Source organism: Durio zibethinus, chromosome 14 (assembly GCF_047325235.1).
Source record: "Durio zibethinus cultivar Kanyao isolate XHJ-2024 chromosome 14, ASM4732523v1, whole genome shotgun sequence".
Taxonomy (NCBI): Eukaryota; Viridiplantae; Streptophyta; class Magnoliopsida; order Malvales; family Malvaceae; genus Durio; species Durio zibethinus.
The window spans coordinates 3,141,637-3,159,895 of NC_143175.1; the positions used below are offsets into that span (position 1 = coordinate 3,141,637).

General features: G+C 31.6%; 2 pseudogenes across 1 annotated transcript; both read left to right on the forward strand.

Annotated features, from left to right (window-relative positions):
• Positions 1 to 483: 483 nt before the first annotated feature.
• LOC111295163 (cytosolic sulfotransferase 15 pseudogene) lies at positions 484 to 1,828 on the forward strand (annotated as a pseudogene). Its single transcript, XR_016327218.1, has one exon. The product of XR_016327218.1 is annotated as a cytosolic sulfotransferase 15 pseudogene (transcript).
• A 1,073-nt stretch (positions 1,829 to 2,901) lies between these two features.
• LOC111294673 (cytosolic sulfotransferase 15 pseudogene) lies at positions 2,902 to 4,452 on the forward strand (annotated as a pseudogene).
• Positions 4,453 to 18,259: the final 13,807 nt, after the last annotated feature.

Below are 18,259 nucleotides of genomic sequence, written 5' to 3' on the forward strand. Positions count from 1 at the left end.
TCTGTGACCATGGGATGATTAAAGCACTGGCTATGGTGGAAGCAGTAAAGCTGGCAGCAGAAATGGGGTAATCAGATTGAAATGGAGGGTGACGCAAGGGAGATTATTTTCCAAGTAAAGAGGAAGGGTAACAAGAACCTGTCCTATGTTGACACCCTTATAGAGACGGTAGAAAGTAGACTAGAGAGGTTCACGTCATAGGACAGCATGCATGTCAACAAAGAGGGAAACAGGGCCGAGCAGGCAATTAAATCACATTTGGACCATTTTTACAGTACATTAGATGAAGCAATTATGTTGACATTTCACCCACTCGGAGATGGGTCTTATATGTTATATATGATTTTTTTTTGGTAAGAGAAAAAAAATAATAAAATTCTTAAATATACATTTGATGCTTCTGGGACACCCTACATGTCTTTATTCCATAGGCTACAACATTGAAATAAGACAAATTAAAAAACAAAGATGAGGGAACAAAAATCAAATTGAAATAGAATAATACTAGGAAACCAACTTCTGTAAATTTCTTAAAGAAAATAGTTTAGAGTGTCCATTTCTAATTTTCTATCCCTTGTTCTCTCAAAATTAATACTGCAGATTTCATTATGGATGCAACAGAAATCGCCAAAGACATTAATATTGTTCCCACACCCCAAGATGAAGATCATGAGGTGAACTGGGAGGATGAATTCCAAGAATTGATGCAAACCCTTCCTAAAGAAAAAAGCTGGTACGGACGTGATATTTGTTTTTATCAAGGATTTTGGTGCCCATCTCCTGTATTTAAAGCTGTGATTTCTTTCCAGAAACATTTCCAAGCACTTGATACTGATATTATTGTCATAAGTTTTCCGAAATGTGGCACTACTTGGCTGAAGGCCTTGACTTTCTCAGTTGTGAACCGCAATCAATTCGCCAGGGAAGAAAATCCCTTGTTCAGGTCAGGCCCTCACCAACTTATTCGATTCTTTGAGTATGATCTTTACTTGAAGAACCCTTCTCCGGATCTGGAAAATAGCTCTCTTTATCCACCAAGACTTTTCTCCACCCACGTGCCTTATCCTTCTTTGCCACCCTCCATCAAAGATTCCAACTCTAAGATCGTCTACATATGTAGGAATCCGATGGATATGTTCATCTCTCTCTGGTTTTTCACTGAAAAGCTTCGAGCTGAAAATTCAGAGCCTTTTTCACTAGATGAAGCCTTCGAGTTGTTCTGCCGTGGAACATATGGTTGGGGACCATTTTTTGATCATGTGTCAGGGTATTGGAAGGCAAGCCAAGAGAATCCCAACAAAATATTGTTTTTAAAGTATGAAAATCTGAAAGAAGACATCATTTCCCAGCTAAAAAAGTTGGCCATGTTCTTGGGGTTTCCTTTCACAGAGGAGGAAGAGAAACATGGAGTGGTTGAAGAAATTGCAAAAACTTGTAGCTTTGCGAACTTGAAAGAATTGGCTGTGAACAAGAATGATGTAAACACTTTCGGGTTTCCACACAACACCTTGTTCAGGAAAGCAGAAGTGGGAGATTGGAGCAATTATCTCACACCTGCAATGGTAGATCGTTTGGAGAAGCTTATCCAAGAGAATTTCGACAAGTCAGGTTTAACATTTAAATTATCTTCCCAATCTCCAAAGGATGCTTGTGCATGATGGGCGTCTTTCAGCTTAGTTAATGTTGATCTTTTTTATTAAGCGGCCAGAAATTTCTGGGTTTTACTTTGTATATCTTTTCCGAATTGATCTATGTTCGATGCTTGATATCTGCAAGCCATTTACTCTCTTTGTGAGTAAAAAAACAAAAAAAAACTCTTTTATTTTCACGTATTTACGTTTTTGTTGTCTCTGTTGTAGTTTGTATTAGAATTGTCTTATATACGCTTACCAGCAAAATAAATTGCTTTGTGTAGCAAATTTTACAGTTGTTTTATATATAGTTTTATTAGTTTGTATAAAGAGGTGATTGTGAGTTTAATCATATCAGATTAGATTCGATTAATACCTGATATTCAATTCATTAATTCCTTCATTTATTTAAGTTTATGTAATTTTAATTTGTTATTAAAATATTTAAAATTATAATATGTTTTAAAATTAAAATATAATAAAAACTAGTTATTTAATAATAAAATCATATCTGGCCAAAAAATAAAATTATATATTTTTTCATGAAAAATTATAATTAAAATTTTAATTTATACAAAAATATTTTTAATTTTTGCATACAAATACAATTTTTTATTGGATTCTAAAAAATAAATTATAATCTGTGTATTAAATATTATTGATAAAAAAGTCAAATTTATTTCATTCACATTCACATGAACAATTAGAGCTCTTATTTTCCCTAATCAATTTTTTTTTAAAGATAAAAATTCTTAATCATTCATTAAAGGAACCATTTGAGTTTTCAGACACAAAACCATGGAGAAATGAAGGAAAATCCTCTGCCCAATACATGTCTTAATCAATCCCTAGCCCGTGCCTAGCTAACTGATGTTATGCAACGTTGCCTGTTCTGTTTGTGTGCATGAATGAAGGAGTGTGAAAACTTCTGCTCTTATCTCTTGCTTCATCTATAAGATCGCCAATAGGTGATAGGTCTGGTTGCCATGATTGTAGCTTCTTCACAATACAAAATGCATCTCCTTCAAATATCATAGCTTGGAAGCCCATCTCGTAAGCAAAATCCATCGCCTTGACTGCTGCACTTACTGCCACTACAAATGGATCACTAGCATTCTCCAACTTCCAAGTCTCATATTACATAAAATATCATAAAATTGATCTTTAAAATTTTTTTCTGATAATAGAATATCACATAATTCAATGTTTGTATGATAACTATGTGTCAAGCAATTGTGTTGACATTTCACCCACTCGAAGATGGGTCTTATATGTTATATATGATTTTTTTTCTTTGGTAAGAGAAAAAAAAAAATTCTTACATATACATTTAATGCTTCTCGGACACCCTACAAGTCTTTATTCCATAGGACACAACATTGAAATATGACAAACTAAAAAAACAAAGATGAGGGAACAAAAATCAAATTGAAATAGAATAATACTAGGAAACCAACTTCTATAAGTTTCTTAAAGAACTAGTTTAGAGTCCATTTCTAATTTTCTATCCCTTATTCTTTCAAAATTAATACTGCAGGTTTCATTATGGATGCAACAGAAATCGCCAAAGACATTAATATTGTTCCCACACCCCAAGATGAAGATCATGAGGTGAATTGGGAGGATGAATTCCAAGAATTGATGCAAACCCTTCCTGAAGAAAAAAGCTGATACAGACGTAATCTTTATTTCTATCAAGGATTTTGGTGCCCATCTCCTGTATTTAAAGCTGTGATTTCTTTACAGAGACATTTCCAAGCACTTGATACTGAAATTTTTGTCACAAGTTTGCCAAAATGCGGCACTACTTGGCTCAAGGCTTTGAGTTTCTCAATTGTGAATCGCAACCAATTTGCAATGGAGCAAAGCCCCTTGCTCAGTTTAGGCCCTCACCAACTTGTTCGTTCCTTTGAATATGATCTTTACTTGAACAACCCTTGTCCTAATCTTGAAAATAGTTGTGTTTATCAACCGAGACTTCTCTCCACCCACATTCCCAATGCTTCTTTGCCACCTTCCATTAAAGATTCTAACTCTAAAATTGTCTACATATGTAGAAATCCGATGGATACATTCGTCTCGCTTTGGTTTTTCACTGACCAGTTTCGACCCGAAAACGTAGAGCCATCATCACTAGATGAAGCTTTTGACATGTTATGCCAATAAATCGATGGGTTTGGACCATTTTTTGATCATGTATTAGGGTATTGGAAGGCAAGCCAAGAAACAAAATACTATTTTTACAATACGAAGATGTTCACGAAAACATCATTTCTCATCTAAAAAAGTTGGCCATGTTCTTGGGGTTTCCTTTTCAGAGGAGGAAAAGAAACATGTAGTATTGAAGAAATAGCAAAAATTTGTAGCTTTGGGAGCTTGAAAGAATTGGACGTGAACAAGAATGGCACACACATTTCAGGGATTCAACACAACACCTTGTTCAGGAAAGCAAAACCGGGAGATTGGATCAATTATCTCACACCTGCAATGGTAGAACGATTGAAAAAGCTTATTCAACATAAGTTGGATAAGTCAGGTTTTGGATAAGTCAGGTTTAACATTGAAACTATCATGCGAATCTCCAGAACATGATTATGCATGATGGGTGTCTTTTTAGTTTTATTAGTTTATGTTTCATTCATGTTGGGTATTGGATATCTGTCTGTAAGAACCACTTTATATTGCTACTTATTTACTTTGCAGTCGGCGGCAGTTTGTGCTAGCTGGAATTGTTTTAGGTTGCCAGTAAAATAATTGTCTTGCCGACAGTCCGTGTAATGTTGTCAGAGTCTTAAAATTTTAATTTCAGATTACTTCGAATAAAAAAACTGTTTTTTAATCTCTATTGCGCTAATTTGTCATTATAACTTTTTATATAATATATGATAAGTAATATTAGATTCTAAATTATAATAATTAAATATAAAAAAAAATTTACTCCATTTTAAATTGTTTGGGTCTTTTTGACTTTTATAAAGTTAAGAAAAAAGATTTTAATTTTGATGTATTTAATATTAAAATTTCATAATTTTTAATATCAAAAATTAAAAAATTATGAAGATAGCTTTAAAATATATAAAAGATTTTAGGTTTTAAAAATATATATTTGAGACATTAAAAAAGAAAAATAAAAATATAGTCAAAAAGAGTATGATTGTTTAATTAGTGATTATATTTCATATTCACAACATTTATTGTTTCATAATTCTAAATTTCATTTTTCTATCCTTCTTTTCAAATGGGCCCATATGAGAATGCGTCTTTTGCTCGCCACTTTTGTGGACTTTCTTTTATAGTTGGGGATTCGTCCTACCCGCAATATTTCTTATCCAATTGTCTTGTGAGCTTAATCATATCTAAATTTAAAATATAATTTTTATTAAAATTCTAAATATCATTTTTATATTTCTTTTAATATAATATTTATACCATTTCATCGGCAGCTGTAAGCCGATAATTATTTTGGTAAAGAAAATCTTCTTTGTCAAAAAGAAGATCCATAAAAATGAAAAGAAGGCGGATCAACTTTACGAAAAAAAAAAAAAATGAAATTTTATTGTAATGATTTGTGTATTATAATGAAGTATAAGTTTATTTATATAGAGGTAAAACATTATAAAATAAAAAAATAATAATTAAATAAATTCTTATAATCAACTAAATCAATATTAATATTCTCTAAATTAATATTAAATTAATATAAAATATTACTAAATTATTATTATAATAATATCATCAATCTAGATTATTATCTGAATATTATTATATTATCATTGACACTTTTCACAAACTCAAGATGATAATGTAGAGGTCAACTTCAGTTTAAAATTTTGGACAAGAAATTGATCAAATAGATGTGATTTAGTGAAGATATCTATTTTTTTATTAGAATTGGTAACATAAATAATTTGAAGAGTTTGAGCAAGTAGTAGTGATGAATGAAGTGACAATCAATTTCAATATATTTTAGTACGCTCATGAAAAACATAATTGTGAGCTATTTGACTTTGATTATCACAAAATATAAGAGTATTAGAGTGATAAGAAACATCTATATCTTAAAGTAGTCATCATAATCATAGAAGTTCTAATGTGGCATCTGCAAGAGCTCGATACTCAACTTCAGTGCAAGAGCAAGATACCATAGTTTGTTTTTAATTTCGTCGAAAACTAGAAAAAGAACTAAGAAAGAAATAGTAGCTTGTGGTATAACAACAATTAGTAGGATCTCTTGAGCAATCAACATCACAATAATAATGCAAGTCCAAAGAGGAATTAGGGAAAAAATTCAAACCATAGAACATAATATCCTTAACATATCATAGGATCTAAAATACTGCAACAAAATAAGTAGATCGAAGAGTAGATAGAAATTGACTAACTAGATGAACAACATCGACAATATCTGGATAAGTAACTATAAAGTATACGAGCTATAATTTCATTCTTTTTAGATAATTATGAATAGTCATAGTCCACCTATTGTAGTTATTTTCATCGATGATAATTGAAATTGTTTGTACATTTTCTCGTTGAATATTTGCTATTAAGTTCTTGAAAAAAAAATGAAATAGAGATTTGAAAAATTATGAGTACTAATATAAAAGATGAATCTTGAAAATAGAAAGAGAAACCTAAAAAAAATTGAAGCGCGGAAGCAAAAATAAAGTTAAAAATAAGAATAAACCAACAACGAGAATAAGCAAATATTGGTTACTCCAAGATGATTCACCTTTAGAATGAACCATAAAATCGCTCTAATATCATTAAAAAATGATTAAACTTTATTGTAATTACTTATTGTCGTAAAGGTTTTGGGGCCATCAGACTTAAAACAAGTTTTAAAAATCGAGAAAAATAAAAGGGGGGAGTCGCCACCAATCTTTGTTAGGGTGTCATTGGTTACCCAAAAGTTTATCATTTTAATAAAACTATAAAAACGGGTTTAAAGTTTATCAAAAAGATAAATTTCGGTCTACGAAAAATCAGGTTGGGTCCGGGAGTCGGTTACGTGTGCGGAAGGATTACCACCCCTACAACGCCCATAAATTGGTATAATTTAATTACGCGCTATTTTCGATGTTGGATAAAAATGATTTTAATTTGAAATTGAACACCAATTCCTTTCATTTAAAAAAAATATTTTTACTAAAATTTTTATTTAGGAATATTGAGAAAATCTTTAAGTTAAAAAATTATCTTGAAATTCTCCAACATCTAGACAGAATCTGAAATAACTCTTTTCGCTTAAGATTTAACACAACAATCCTTAAAATGAAATAATACTATTTATAAAAAAATTATTGGTGACTCTCCAACATCTAGGCAGAGTACTAAGAATTATTTTTTTCGGAATGTTATTTTTATTTTATTTTGTAATATCATAATTTTTTTTTAAAAGTAGTACAAATAAAAATTAAAGACATAATAGTACAAATAAATACTAATAATAACATGCTAATGTGTGTATGTCAATGAATGTTATGTAAAATGAAATGTAATTTAAAAGTTGGATTCTTAAGTATAATGAGACCATCCTAACTCTCTAACATCTAGGCAGAGCTTAGTTGCGACTATTTATATTTAAGTTCCCAATTTACTATTATACTTTTTATTTATTAATCTTATTATTAATGCCAATTATGAAATCATGTGAAAAGACTTAACGAAGTAAAATTTCCTAAATACCTCATCATCTAGGCGATATTCGAAAACAAATTGCTTCAAGTAGAATTTTCACACGTGTCCTTAGGATTTTTAGGACTTTGGATTTAAGGAGTTTTGAATTTTTAGAGGTTTTGGATTTTAGGGGTTTCAGATTTTATGGGGATTGGATTTAAGGGGCTTTGGATTTTTAGGGGGTTTGGATTTAAGGGATGTTGGATTTTTAGGGGTTTTAAAAACTTAGGATTTTGAAAATTAAAAATTAGTGTTTCAGGTTTAAGTAAAATGCGAACGTCTCTAAAAATCTTCATAATCTGGGCAAACTTTCGGAGCAGGTTCAATTTTTTTATAATTTTTGAAAACTAATTAAAAATTTCTTATGTGTTTTTTTTTAATGAAAATTTATTCATAATAATTCCCCAATATCTAGGCGAAATTATTTTTTAGAAAAATATTTTTTATTCCTTCCAACATTTAGGTAGAAAAAATAATAATAATATATTTTTTAGTATTTTTAATATATATTTTTAATTATTACTTGTTTTCAATTTTATTGTTATTAAAACAATCAAACATTTATTTTAACAAATTTAGAAATTTATCATGCATAAATATAAAAACATATTTAAAATAACAAAATTAATAATATAAAAAAATTAGAAAATTAAAAAAAAAAAATTTTTTTTACTTGAATCGGACTGGTCAATGGTCCGGTCAACGACCGGTTCGGATGGACCGAAAATGGGTCGGTTCGACGCGCGATTCGATTGAATGGTCTACGGTTCGGTCCGGTTCAATTGGACCGATCAACAGCCGTTGGAAAAGCGGGTCCACGGGTTAGGTTATGCGGATCTCGGGTCAGATCCGGATCAACGCGTGGATCATCCTAGGGCGAAACGACGTCATTTTGGTTCTTTGTTTTTTATATATAACTAAAAATTTTTTTTTTGTTTATTCTTTCTGCGTTTCAAAAAAAAAAAGGGAGAGAGAAAGAGAGAGAGCTCTGGGGGAAAACTCCGGCCTTCTCGTCGTCCGACCGTCGGAACACCACATCAACCGTCGTCGACGGTGGTCGTCGGTGATCGAAAAAGCTTTAAAAAGTCATCGCGATGCTCCTCTCGGCCTCCTGACTTCAGATCCGAGGTCTTTTTCAGGAGAACAAGCCCCGATCAACGTAGATCGGGGTTTAAACTTTTCTGGGTTTACTGTTTTTTTTTTTTTTGTAAAACAAAGGTTGATCTGATTTTTTTTGTTCTTGCAGGGAACTCGGTGCTGAGGTTCCTCCCCACGGGGAGGACTGTTTGTCTTTGTTTTTTTTGTTTCTGTTTTTACATTTCTGTTTGGGTTTGGTGTGGTGTTTTGATGGGTGAGGGGTTGATTGGGGTTAGGATTTCTCGGTGTGTCTGGAGGTGAAGAACTATCTGAGCTTCAAGGTTTCGTAGGGGTAGGATGAATGGGTATTCTTCTTTTTTTCAGCAAACGTTCCAGAGAGTTTGAAGGGAAAATGGTTGGAGATTTTAAAGGGCTTTAATTAGAGGGATCTAGGTGGCTGTAGGTGGGTTGAAAGGGAGCTAGTCATGGGGCGTCAGGGGGCTGTAGGGTGGTTGGTCGGGGGTGGCAGCAGCGTCAGCCACCCTACATTCTGTTTTTCTATTTTTTTGTTTTTTTTTATTTTTTTATATAATTAATAATTATTTTATTTTATTTTAAATTATGATGATGATGATGATGATGGTGATGATGATGATGATGATGATGATGATTATTATTATTATTATTATTATTATTATTAAAACAGTAGACCCAGATAAAATCAGTATCTATAGTTGTCTTTCTTTGCACATTACTAAGAATCAGGAATAGGACAAAGATAAAAACAACGATTTTGTCCGAAAGTAAATCGTGATTTGTTTTTAAATCACAAAATGATTGGGATGACACTGCAAGTCAAAAAATAATGAATCGATCGAGATAATATCACGAATCGAATTTATGTCCGGAGGTCTTATAAATTATACCCGGAGGTCTTACAGAATCGATTGAGGTAATACCGCAAGTTAAAAAATAAAAAATCATTCAGGATAACACCACGAATCAAATTTATGCCCGAAGGTCTTACAGAATTATACCCGGAGGTCTTACAAAATCGATTGGGATAACACCACAAGTTAAAAGATAAAGAATCGATCGGGATAACACCGTGAATCGAATTTATGCCCGGAGGTCTTACAGAATCATACTCGGAGGTCTTACAGAATCGATTGGGATAACACCACAAGTCAAAAGATAAAGAATCGATTGGAATAACACCACAAATCGAATTTATAGCCAGAGATCTTACAGAATCGATTGGGATAACACCACAAGTCAAAAGATAAAGAATCGATCGAGATAACACCACGAATCGAATTTATGCCCAGAGGTCTTAGAAATCATGCCCGAAGGTCTTACAAATCTCAAAATCTTTAAATGCTTCTCATAATCAGAGGTAATGAAACTTTAAAATTTGAAAATCTTTTAATCTTGAAAGTCGTGCGTAAAGGCTTTTAGAGATCATGCCAAGAGGTCTTACAAATCTCAAAATCTTTGAATGCTCCTCATAATTAGAGGCAATGAAACTTTAAAAATTTTAAAATTTTTTTGAAAATGGCTTTTCCCCAATCAGAGTTAATGAATGCAATTAATGATACAAATGTCCATCTTGATCAAATAATGCTAATGAAAATGTTGATAAAAATACAAATCTCAATGCAAATGCAAGAATGCGAATGCTTGATGCAACTATATTTGACAATGACAATGTTCTTTTCATGTAAATGCTCCTACAAATACCTTTTTTTAGGATGCGGATGCCATGGTAGTGCAAATACGAATTTTCTTATGGTGTGAATACAAATATCTTGTGCAAGTGCAAATACAAGTGATGCAAATGCGAATATCTTTCTTGTGGTACAGATGTAAGTGATGCAAATGCAAATATCCCTTTTATGATGCACAAATTAGCGATGCAAATTTGAATATCTTTTTTTTTTTTTGTAGGTTAAATATCTTTCTCATGATACAAGTAATGCAAATACAAGATCTTTCAAAAGGTTATGCATCGAGAATTTTTATTCTGGATAGAACTTTGAAACTCTAAAACTTCCTTTGGGACCAAATAAACTAGGCTTAAATTTTATTGAAAGCCAGCTAAATTGGGCTTAAAACCTCATTTGAGGCTAGATAAATTAGGCTTAAATATCATTGATGATCAGATAAATTAGGCTTAAATCTTTATTTGAGACCAGATAAACTTAGCTTAAAACTTCATTTGAGGCTAGATAAACTGGGCTTAAAACTTCATTTGCTGTCAGATAAACTAGGCTTAAAGCTTCATTGATGGCCAGATAAACTGGGCTTAAAGCTTCATTAATGGCCAGATAAACTGGTCTTAAAGCTTCATTAATGGCCAGATAAACTAGGCTTAAAGCTTCATTAATGGCTAAATAAACTAGGCTTAAATCTTCATTTGAGGCCAAATAAATTGGGCTTAAATCTTCATTAATGGTCAGATAAACTGTGCTTAAATCTTCATTAATGACCAGATAAACTGGGTTTAAATCTTCATTTAAGGTCAGATAAACTGGGCTTAAAGCTTCATTAATGGCCAGATAAACTAGGCTTAAAATTTCATTTGAGGCCAGATAAACTGGGCTTAAAACTTCATTTGAGGCCAAATAAACTGGGCTTAAAGCTTCATTGATGGCCAGATAAACTGGGCTTAAAGCTTCATTTGAGGCCAGATAAACTAGGCTTAAAGCTTCATTGATGGCCAGATAAACTGGACTTAAAGCTTTATTAATGGCCAGATAAACTGGGCTTAAAGTTTTTTTTTTTTTAGAATTTGGCGATCCCTATCAAAAATGAAAAAGGTAAGGATTTTCTTTCCAAATAGATGTAATAGTTCTGTAGATAGCGATGTTGATTCAAAAGGTTCCAATCCTTGAATGGAGTGAAAGAGGCATGCAAGCTCACAAATGAAACACAAGCTTTTCTAAAAGTATGAATTCCTTGAAAATCAAACATATTCAACATTTTTCTTAGTCTCCAAATGTGACATTTTGATATATGTCAAGATCAAGTGTAAGAGCTTGAGATTTTAAAGGGTTATTTGGGAATAATCAACCCATCTCAGATTTCTATGGCTTTGATATTTCAGGTCTTTCAAAAAGGTTTGGCTTTACTTTTGTTTAGCATCCACCATACTTAGCATCATGAGTAACCTTTCAGGGTTGGCTCTAGGCTGCCCTTTTGAGGGTTTTCACCCTAGAGCCACTTTTATTTCTATTTTTTATTTCTTTTCTTTTTTACACACCATGCACTTGAGAATTCAAATCTAATCCAAAAGAGGAAAAAAAATTTTCAAAAAGAAAAACTCAAAAAATTTATGTTCATTTTTTCAAGAGAAACTCTTCAAGTTTAAGCTTTCATGCCTGATTCAATATGGACTTTTCAAAGGTTGTAATGTAGGTTAAGGTTCATGGTTGCCAAAGAAAAAGATAAAAAGGCCCAAAACAAGTATTTAAGGGTATTTGAAACTAAGGATCATTTTTCATTAGAAGGATACATTCTAAGGTATATTCTATTTTATGCTTTCCACCAATTCATTTTTTTTTCTTCTTCTTTTCTTTTTTTTTTTACATCCTTTCACTGAGTGGATTCAAAACTTTTATGAACTTTTATATTAGGTTTGTGCCCCTATCACATGAGATTCCATTAGACATTCTCATTCTTATCCTTCAAACGCATTTTTTTTACCCCCAATATGGAAGGTGATCCTTAGTCATGGTTTATTTTGAAAGAATTTAATCAGGCTCAAAGGGTTAACAAGAGATAAATTTTTATTTTTGTAAAGAGATAATGAAAGATGGCCATTTGTCACTTCAAGCATAAACACTTAAATTGAAGACTACTCTTTAAGAAAATGAACTTGAAAAAAGGTTTTTTATCTTAAAAAATTTTTTGGTTTTTTTTTGTCTTTTTTTTTTTAAAAAAAAAACCTTGACTTTGTCATGACCTTTTTGGATTTGCTCAAATTTTTTTAGTGCATGATGTCATAACCAATTTTTTTTTCTCTTTTTTTTATGCCTCCATAGCTCACACCTAGATTCATTTTGCCAGTAACACATTTCATGAAAGATGTCCCATTTTAGCAAACCACCCATAATGAAAGTAATTACAAGAGAAGGGTCATATGAAATGGATAAGAAAATGATTATGTGGGGTAAACATGTTTAAGGTATCAAATGATCTAAGTTACTCCACAAAAAGAGAACAAAAGGGTTGATCATAACTCAAGTTACCTTAGAGGTAATGAGGTATTTCTTTTCTGATAAATATACCTCAAGACAAAGGATCGAGTCAATTTTGGGATAAAAAACTGAAATGGTAGTATGCTTAAGTGTATTTTGGATTTGAAAATTTTGGAACTGCAGCATAATCTTATCATATTCAACTATCGCATTTGAATTCTAAAAAAAAAAAGTCATATAAACTTGATTTTCTAAGAATCGCACATTTTTTAATGGCTGTTTCATTTGTTCATTGCCTTAGAAAAGAATATTGCCAACAATATCAAGTGAAAATAAGGTTCACAAATTCGAATTCAAAGCTATCAAGGGGTCATGACTGATGAAATTGGGTCAACTGAATGAGCAAATTGGCATTTAGGTATTTGAAAATTTTCTAATAGTAATCGCCAATTCATCTTAGACTCAAAACTTTATTTTTTCTTTTTTTTTGTTTTTTTTTTCAAGATATTTTTCTAGCCTCGGTATTTAACCACATGGGGCTTTATTCATATCTAACATCTTTCTTCTTTTTTTTTTTAGAAAAACTAACTATATATCGAAACTTACACGAAATAAAACACTATGATACATAATGTTTACTCATGCAATGCAAACCTTAAGACTTGACCAAAAAGAATTTATTATCTAGATCATAGTCTTGAGGTGATATTCAAAGTTACACAAACAAAAGTTTTTCCCTTGATGTTTCAACTTTAGCATCACAAGCTTGTAACTTTACTACTATCAATCATCAAAACTACCAACTAGCTCTTTAAACTTTGCATCATCTATATCGATCAAAGCTTGAACTTTATCCTTGAAGGCAGTACAATCTTCTATGAAATACCCTTTAACTCCATCATGAAATTCACATTTAGCATTAGGATCATACCACTTCGGGTACGAAAGCTTTCTGGGTCTTGCAGGAACAACAGAGATCATATGATTCTCTATCAGTAAAGTAAAGAGCTCAACGTAAGGTATTGACAGTGAATGATACACTTTGGCTCTCTTTCTCTTATGACTCTGGAATTGCTTAAGTTGATCCTTGGTTCTATTCGTGGTGAAAGAATTTGAGCACACAGATGAAATAGTCGAGGAAAATCATCGATCAAAAATATTGGTTGGGGACAATATGGTAGCCATTGTGAATAATCATCCGTTGGATCTTCCTGCATCATGGTGGGATTTCTCTTATTTTGCCCTTTAACAATTATTTTTTGGGCTTGTTTTGCAAAAATATCTCTTTTTTTTTCATCACCAGTATCTATAATTCTTTCCCTTCTTATCCCATCCTCAATTCTACCCACAGCAAACAATAAATTCGTAAACTCTGATGAAGTATTGCTGATCAACTTATCATAATATAAAGAAAGAAGGATATCCATAAATAGGAAATTCAACTCTTTATTGATAAGAGGTGGTTGTACCTATGATACCATATTCTTCCATCTAATAGCATATTCTTTGTAGCTCTCATTAGGGTTATTTCTCATATTTTGAAAGGTTAATCGGTCCGGAGCCAACTCTAATATATATTGGTATTGCTTCAAGAACGCCCATGATAAATCTCTCTAAGTATGAATTTGACTGCTTGTCAGACTATGATACCAATTAGCTGCTGTCCCAGTCAAACTTTTTTGAAAGACATGAATAAATAGCTTTTCATCACCAGCATACCCAACCATTTTGTGACAGTATGGAGCCAAATGTATTTTAGGACATCCAGTTCCGTTATACTTTCCAAAATTTGGGGTATTGAATTTTGATGGAATAACAAGATCAAGTATTAAACTAAGTTTACTGGCGCTAACATTCTTGTACACATCATGGCTTTCAATTGCTTTCAATCTCTCTTCCAACAGATCATACTTATCTTTCATCACTATATCTTCTTATGGATTTGGCACCCTTTTCAATTTTTTCAATTTTTTATGATCATCCACATTATGCACAATAGTGAAGTCGTGAGGAATATGCCCAGGATTGACATTTGTCTGAACTGATGGTAATTTGGCAAAATGGCCAATATAAGGTTGATGAGTTATTGGAGGTGCTTGTGACACATGGGGATCTTGAACATATGTGAATCCAGATGAATACAATGGTGTCTCGATAGTTGTTTCCTCTCTTGTCCTGTGCATCTCAACAACTTCTTTTTCTTTTGTCAATTCCAATATCATCTGTTTTAATTCTGCCAGTTGTCTATTCACGTTTTATTGCATTCCCGTAACTATTTCATTGATCTCTTCTTGGGCCTTTTCTACTATGTCCATTTGATCTGCATCTTCATTTTCCATGACTCTGGTACAGATTCGAGTGCTATAAGTGTGCAGACTGAACTGACCTCATTTTTTAGGATAGCTATCTTTCAACCTTTTATTAATTATCAGAAGTTAAAAATGCACAACATGAATTTTATTATCAAAAATCTTTTGGCCTTGAAGATTTAACAAAAGCATATTCACAATCATCATCTTTTGTCTTTAACTAGCATGAAAAATAATGAATTCAAACAGATGATGCATGATGTGCAAGCCATAATTCCTCTTGATTCAACTCCAAAGTACTAATCCTTGCTTCCAATTGATCTCCCATTTTCATCACTCTGAATCCCACCAAGATAGACATTTTATTTCAGAACTTAGACTAAAAATTCTAGACTATTACCCTTATTGAATGAATATCACAAAAATAAAGACACACAAAGTATGTTTATGAATACATGAATATGAGAATGTCACGAAATGCATATATACTTATGACAATGAATTTTTATATGTACAAAGACCCAAATAAAAATTTTTGTCAACTATGAATGTGTATGCAAAAAAAAAAAAATGCAATGTTATGTTGCAAGAATGGTGGGATATGAAATGCAATGTATGTTCCATACGACCCTATTATTCATGAATCTATATGCATGAAATGCAATAACATATTTATGTGAATGATGAGATGTATTCCTATGACCAATGCAGCATACTTGTATGGAATGCATGAACCTATCAAGTGCTTATTATATTTTATATGAAATGCAATGCTTGTGTTATGTCATCCTAATGAATTGACACTACCTTTAAACATGTAATGAGATGGAATGTTCGCATTATTTATTAAGACGCGTATAGTAGGCATGTATCATTTATCAACAAGTGTATAACATGAGATGCATGCATTATCTATTGATGTGGATAGGATAGAATGCTCATATTATCCTATTATAATGCGCATGGGATGAGATACATATATGATGTATGAAATGCGAAGGATGAAATAAAATACAAATTTTTTTTTTTATTTTGAGAAGGAAAAAAGAAAAAAATAAGGCTTGAAAATTAGTCTTTATTTGACCAATAAACAAAGAATTTAAAAAAAATCCTTAATCTTTGAAAATGTTCTTTTGTCTTTTTTTTTTTTTTTTTAATGATTGACCTAAAATAAATACCACATATTCAAATATAATGCACACAATCAAAGAATATATAAAATAAAAAAAATAAAATGACTTGAGAATTCAAAACAAACAAGTAAGAATAACCATACAACAAAATAATATAACGTATAATGTCCTAATTTTTGGTAATTTTCAAAAAGGTGGCATGGCTCTATCCTAGGGAGGCTTCATATGGCTCACGATATGCTGGGTTAGGATTTATATGTCTAAAGGTTCCTAGACTATTCCTCACATCATCATCCATTATAGAATAGTAAGGTTCCCCGATCCTCGCCCATTATGGGTTATTAATAGAAAGGGTTCAATCTGAGTGGAAGTGTTTTGCTAGCAAATACGGAGGTTATCACCTCACGAGAGCGTAGCTACTTCACTTCCTCTTAAAAAGGATAGAGCCCGGGTATAGAGCTCATGTATGCGAGTGAATATGCAAAGTGTGTGCAAGGTAATGTATTAATCAAAATAACATGAATAAATCATAACCACAAAATCAAAATAAATTAATAACTATCATACAATTTATTTTATTTATTAACTTGAATGTTTTCAAAAAATAAAATAAAAGAAATTAAATTAAATATCAAATAAAATCAATTAAATCTAACCATCGTTAATAGCGCATAATTAAAATTTTGGCTTGACTCTCAAACTAATCTCCAGCGGAGTCGTCAAGTTGTCATAACAGTTTTAGGGCCGTCAGACGTAAAACAAATTTTAAAAATCGAGAAAAATAAAATGGGAGAGTCGCCACCAATCTTTGTTAGGGTGTGATTGGCCACCTAAAAGTTTATCCTTTTAATAAAACTATAAAAACGGGTTTAAAGTTTATCAAAAAGATAAATTTTGGTCTACAAAAAATCAGGTTGGGTCCGGGAGTCGGTTACGTGTGGGAAAGGATTAGCACCCCCACAACGCCCATAAATTGATACCATTTAATTACGCGCTATTTTCGATGTTGAATAAAAATGATTTTAATTTAAAATTTAACACCAATTTCCTTCATTTAAAAAAATATTTTTGCTAAAATTTTTATTTAGGAATATTGAGAAAATCTTTAAGTTAAAGAATTATCTTGAAATTCTCCAACATCTAGGCAGAATTTGAAATAATTTTTTTCGCTTAAAATTTAACACAACAATCCTTAAAATGAAATAACACTATTTATAAAAAATTATTAGTGACTTTCCAATATCTAGGCAGAGTACCAAGAATTATTTTTTTCGGAATGTTATTTTTATTTTATTTTGTAATATCATAACCGTGTGAAAGACATTTCACCTCTTTACTAACAAGCCTTCCACTCCAAACCTATAAAAGTGAAATAAATATATATATGTTATTAATATTATTTATACCATAAGCATTCTATGTAGATTTCTCATAATGGGAAGTATGACATTACTTACAGTTGCTCCTAACCATTCATAAAAGTTTTTAATGAACAACTTATCAAGCTCTCGAGGGTTTGATCGTCGATAATGTGCAGGATCTCTCAAATTATTTCTATACTCATTATAAAGCATCATGATAAAGTATTAACAATAAAAAAAAAAGACAATAAATTATGCTTAATGTAATGAATAATTTTCTTGCTACAAAACTTACGTGCGAAAAGATTCAATTGAGTCATGATAAAAAAATAACATATCGATATGCTTGTGCCCAAGATTTATTATTTAACTCCATCAATTCAGCTTTGCCTATGGGTTGTCCAAAACTTTGAAAAAGATAATTGTAGGCAAAGTCTGGATGTTGCATACCAACATTTCTCATTGGTCTATTAAATCTCATTTCAACATCTGTCAAATAATGAGAACAAAATGTCATACACTCTTATGCTAAATATCTTTCAACAACAGAACCTTCCGAATAGCGTTTGTTGCAACAGTAAAACTTTAACCTTCCTAAAAACCTATAGCATAAAACATTAGTCATATGTTATTTTAAGTTGAGTGGCTTGATCATTAATAAAAGCGTAATCAATCAATTAACAAATAATATCTTTCAATAGGATACATCCATCGATAATAAATCGGCCCATCGACTTTTGCTTCATATGGAAAGTGAATAACAAAATGCATCATAATAGCAAAAAAGTTTGGAGGGAAAATATTCTCTAAATGGTATAAAGTAATCGCGGCTCGATCTTGAAGTTTGTCAAGCTCTTCCACATTCATACA